Source organism: Bombina bombina, unplaced genomic scaffold (genome assembly GCF_027579735.1).
Source record: "Bombina bombina isolate aBomBom1 unplaced genomic scaffold, aBomBom1.pri scaffold_1456, whole genome shotgun sequence".
Taxonomy (NCBI): Eukaryota; Metazoa; Chordata; class Amphibia; order Anura; family Bombinatoridae; genus Bombina; species Bombina bombina.
In genome coordinates, this window is record NW_026512348.1 from 17087 (window position 1) to 23196 (window position 6110).

Below are 6110 nucleotides of genomic sequence, written 5' to 3' on the forward strand. Positions count from 1 at the left end.
TACCTGAACACAGATAAGCTTTTCTTAGAAAGGATTCAATTTTCCTATCTAAAGGATCCTTAAACGAAGTACCATCAGCCGTAGGAATAGTAGTACTTTAGCAAGGGTAGAAATAGCCCCATCAACTTTAGGAATTTTGTCCCAAAATTCTAATCTGTCAGATGGCACAGGATATAATTGCTTAAAACGTTTAGAAGGAGTAAATGAATTACCCAAATTATTCAACTCTCTGGAAATTACTTCAGAAATAGCACCAGGAACAGGAAAAACTTCTGGAATAACCACAGGAGATTTAAAGACCTTATCTAAACGTTTAGATTTAGTATCAAGAGGACCAGAATCCTCAATTTCTAAAGCAATTAGTACTTCTTTAAGTAAAGAACGAATAAATTCCATTTTAAATAAATATGAAGATTTATCAGCATCAACCTCTGAGACAGAGTCCTCTGAACCAGAAGAGTCATTAGAATCAGAATGATGATGTTCATTTAAAAATTCATCTGTATAAAGAGAAGTTTTAAAAGATTTTTTATGTTTACTAGAAGGAGGAATAACAGACATAGCCTTCTTGATGGATTCAGAAACAAAATCTCTTATGTTATCAGGAACACTCTGAATATTAGATGTTGATGGAACAGCAACAGGTAATGTAACATTACTAAAGGAAATATTATCTGCATTAACAAGTTTGTCATGACAATTAATACAAACAACAGCTGGAGGAACAGCTACCAAAAGTTTACAGCAGATACACTTAGCTTTGGTAGTTCCAGCACCAGACAGCGATTTTCCTGAAGTATCTTCTCACTGTGAGACATCTTGCAATATGTAAGAGAAAAAACAACATATAAAGCAAAATTGATCAAATTCCTTAAATGACAGTTTCAGGAATGGGAAAAAATGCCAAGTAACAAGCTTCTAGCAACCAGAAGCAATGAAAAATGAGACTTAAATAATGTGGAGACAAAAGCGACGCCCATTTTTTTTTTTTTTTAGCGCCAAATAAGACGCCCACATTATTTGGCGCCTAAATGCTTTTGGCGCCAAAAATGACGCCACATCCGGAACGCCGACATTTTTGGCGCAAAAGAACGTCAAAAAAATGACGCAACTTCCGGCGACACGTATGACGCCGGAAACAGAAATGATTTTTTGCGCCAAAAAAGTCCGCGCCAAGAATGACGCAATAAAATGAAGCATTTTCAGCCCCCGCGAGCCTAACAGCCCACAGGAAAAAAGTCAAATTTTTTAAGGTAAGAAAAAATGATTGATTCAAATGCATTATCCCAAATATGAAACTGACTGTCTGAAAATAAGGAATGTTGAACATCCTGAGTCAAGGCAAATAAATGTTTGAATACATATATTTAGAACTTTATAAAAAAGTGCCCAACCATAGCTTAGAGTGTCACAGAAAATAAGACTTACTTATCCAGGACACTCATCTACATATAGCAGATAGCCAAACCAGTACTGAAACGAGAATCAGCAGAGGTAATGGTATATATATAAGAGTATATCGTCGATCTGAAAAGGGAGGTAAGAGATGAATCTCTACGACCGATAACAGAGAACCTATGAAATAGACCCCGTAGAAGGAGATCATTGCATTCAAAATAGGCAATACTCTCCTCACATCCCTCTGACATTCACTGCACGCTGAGAGGAAAACCGGGCTCCAACCTGCTGCGGAGCGCATATCAACGTAGAATCTAGCACAAACTTACTTCACCACCTCCATAGGAGGCAAAGTTTGTAAAAACTGATTTGTGGGTGTGGTGAGGGGTGTATTTGTAGGCATTTTGAGGTTTGGGAAACTTTGCCCCTCCTGGTAGGAATGTATATCCCACACGTCACTAGCTCATGGACTCTTGCTAATTACATGAAAGAAATCAAGGTTTGTTCATTATTAGGAAATAAAAATCGAGCTTGTATTGGTCTGAACTGCTCACATATTTTTTTTTTTTTTTTTTAAACGGCGTCTTTATTTATAAAGGGACATTACACCCAAATCTTTTCTTTCATGATCTAGATAGAGAATGCAGTTTTAAACATTAAAATGTATCTCAATCTATTTAGCTTATTCTTTACATATCCTTTACAGAAGAAATAGCAATGCACATGCTTGAGCCAATCTCACAAGGCATCTCTGTGCAGACACCAATCTTCAGCTACTGAGCATATCTAGATATGGTTGTAAAGGAAAGTATATCAAAAGAATGAAGGTAATTAGATAATAGAAGTACATTTTAATGGTTACAATTATATTTTCTATAGGAATCATGAAAGAAACGCTTTTGAATTAATGTCCCTTTAATGAGCTGATATGCAATATTTAAATTTATCTTAAGACATCTGTCTAAACATTGTTAATATGCATTGTTGCCCACCCACAAATAAGTAGATATTTCACATTAATGCTTTGCTGATCATAAACCTATGCATCTCGTTTGTGCAAACTTAGGATAACATGAGAACCATATATTATTATTAAAGTCCTTTTTTATTTTAGATTAAAATCTACTCTGTCTGAATCATGGAAGATTAGATTCTTTGTCATTTCCATTTCAATAAAAATGAAATAGCCATCACAAGCTATAAACTAAAACTAAGTTCTTTTTCAAAAATATGCTGTCATGTGTGAATATGAAAAATATATTTAAATATATGTTTTATATACATATAAAAGGGACATTAAACCCAAAAGATATTTACTTTTATACACTACTCATTATTGCATATTCGATCCCGTTATATGAATATACGTTTGTTCTGTGTGAGAACCTTGTTTGTAAAATGTCCACTTATCTCCATCCTTTCGTGGAGCTTTTAAATGATTCAGTTCATACTCTTAAAGGGACAGTATACTATAATATTTTGAGAAATTAATGTGTTTAAAATTCCTTATTATTTTATTATCAGCAGAGTATATAATGCATGAAATTAAATGGTTCATGTTGGTATATGAATTATTATAGTGAAGTGAAAAACACAAATATGTGTATTAGCTTGGATAGATAGTCTGATCTCCTAACTTAATCCTATGTTTAGACATATACGTACTTCTTAAATGTGCCAAACAATCAACATCAAACATTTGTAATTTGTATTACCTTATGTATTGTATGCCCCACTGTAAGTGAAATATCTTACAATGGCTGTATTTATACAGCTTTGCCTTAAAGGGACATTAAACAAGAATATTTTCTTTCCTGATTTAGATGGTTAATACAATTTTAAACAACTTTATAATTTACTTCTATTATCTCATTTGATTTTATCTCTTGATATTCTTTCCTGAAAAGCATATCTAGATTGGCTCATGTGCTGCTGATTGGTGGCTGCACATAGATGCCTTATGTAATTGGCTAACCCATGTGCATTGCTATTTCTTTAAGAAAGGATAGCTAAAGAATGAATCAAATTAGATAATAGAAGTAAATTTGAATGTTGTTTAAATTTGTATTCTATGCATGAATCATGAAATAAAATTTTGGGTTTAATGTCCCTTTAAGGACAAAACCATTAGGAATAGGTGGAGTTAACATTGGACAAATAAACTAAATTAAAATAAAGGGTAACGGAAATGCCTATAGAAATGTGATACACTACAACAGGTCAAGAGTATAATTGTGATACATTTTATTTTGATAAATCTATAGTTAAATGACCCTTCAAATGACTCCACTAGAGTGAAAACTCATCAATATGGCATACAATAACTAGCTTGGTATAAATGTTAAATTAACTTACGTTTTATTTAAAGATAATTTAAACTATATTACCTTGCAAATAATGAAAGTATAATAACCTATATTTATTTTAAGAATGTTTTTTGGATACCTAAGAAAGATTATAGAGATTAGAATGTAAATATAACATTAAACTACACTGTCACTTTAATGTAAGAAGTTAAACACTTTCATTTCTTAAAAGTGAAATGAGCAAAGTTGTTATGTATAATTTATACTGCATATCCTCATCATAAACATTTTATGATTTTGACATCTATAAATCACACAATCAAATCATAGATGGCTGTATCTAACTCCACCTTAAATGTTGTAAGATACTTGACTTTAACATTATCTGCTTAAGCTGTGTTGATATTTTTTCATTCAATAAATTAATCAAAATTAGTATATTTGATATCAGGCATGTGCTTGTAAAATAGATACTTTAACAGTCATGGGACTAATATTTTGTTTACATGTCAGAATATTAGATGGATGTATTTCTTCTTATCTTACTGTGATAGAGATATGTATCAAATAATATGTATTTTAATAAATAAAATTGAAAAATATAGTATGTAAATACATTTATTTATTTTAGAAAAAAAAAGAGATTTCGGAATTCATCAAAAATGAAAATCTGAAAAAGAAAGAAAAGAAATATTCAAAACATTAGTCAACTAGGTTATTTAATGAACACATGTCTAAAAATATTCATTAAATCTAATAATTGTAAATTCATCTTCTGTCTATGCTCTAACATGTATTGTTTGTCTTAATATTAAAAACAGGTTCATACTGGAGATCTATATCTATCCAATTTGAAATTAATAACATTAAATTGTCTAATCAATATTTGAATTATACATATTAGCATTTAAAATTAGACAAAATAATGCATATCAAATTTTGAATAAAAATAAATTATTCTATTGTATGAGGGACATAACTGAACATAATATTTAATGTCCCTTCAAATAATAATATACCTAAATGTCAACTATAAAATGTATCCCTTTATCTGTCTGATTAGTCATAATTTGAGTCCTCTCTAGCACAAAGTAGGGGTAATGTATATAAAATAAACATATTCTAAAATAGGACATGTATATATTCTGAATTCTTTGAACATTATTCCTCTTATGATTCTTAAATAGCATGCATTGTGCAAACTAACCTGGATGTATGGTCTTTGAAAGGCAATTCTATTCAAAATATCAGTTTATCTTCATTAGGTGTCCTATTCATCATTTTCAAAAGAGAGGATTGTGAAATACCATCTAAAAAATAAAAATAACATTATGAACCATAAGTGTCTCCCATTGGATACATCCTGCATCCCCAGTCTTGTTCCAGAGAATTGTGGCCACTTACAGTGTGAACGTGTCTTTGTATGTTTTTCTAACTCAGCACAATTGAAAGACAATGACATAGACATGATCACATTGGTATTCTTCACTTTCAGTCTGGGATTTTTCACTTTCAGTCAGGGATTCTTCACTTTCAGTCTGGGATTCTTCACTTTCAGTCTGTAGATGAAGTCATCTCCCTAATGGAAAATAAAGTGTAAATAAAATCATTAATAAAAATGTGTGACTTGGTTCTGCATCCCCCCCCCCCCGTAACCATTTCTTAAACTATTTAAGTGTGAAGCTGAGTCATTCATTGTGCAGACCTAACCTAACCTCTGATGTATGACTTTGAAGCATATAGTATTGCTAGAGTATCCCTTTCTGACTATCTAAAAATCTAATAATGTGTAAACTAAATACTACATTTAAAATTGTATGCCATATGATGGATCATTGTGCAACCCCCTCCCCAGTCCATACATTGTGTATACTTACCATCTGATGTTGTCTTTGAAAATCAGGTGGCAAAGTCATTACAGGAGCCAATGCCAGAATCATCTGATGTATAAATTACCTATGATAAGAAAAATAAAAAATTAGATTTTAATATAAAAATTTGTTGAACAATCTTAACATGTTTGCACAATTTTCTACTTCTCATTTCCCTAAATTTCACACATATATTCACAATGCTCCTATATAACTTCTAGTATTTACTGTCTGAAGCTGCGGTTGATGTTTGCTCTTACATTGAGCCCCTCATCCCAGAATGGCCCCTCTAGAACTGGGTCGTCCTCCTCATCTTGGAGGAGGTCTTGGGGCACCTGGACGGCCTGCAGCATCACAGCCCGCTGAGCTATGTTATGCAGGACGCTGCAGGCTATAACAATCTTTGCCACCTTACTAGGGCTGTATTGGAGGGCTCCTCCAGACCTGTCTAGGCATCGTAACCGCATTTTGAGGAGCCCAAACATCCTCTCCACTACAGCCCTAGTCCGCTTGTGCGCCCGATTATAGCGCACCT

General features: G+C 32.6%; 1 long non-coding RNA gene across 1 annotated transcript; it reads right to left on the reverse strand.

Annotated features, from left to right (window-relative positions):
• Positions 1-4945: 4945 nt before the first annotated feature.
• LOC128644248 (uncharacterized) lies at positions 4946-5660 on the reverse strand. Its single transcript, XR_008399964.1, has 3 exons — positions 5582-5660; positions 5109-5283; positions 4946-5014 (listed from the first exon to the last, which is right to left on the reverse strand). It is a non-coding gene; the product is annotated as an uncharacterized LOC128644248 (long non-coding RNA).
• Positions 5661-6110: the final 450 nt, after the last annotated feature.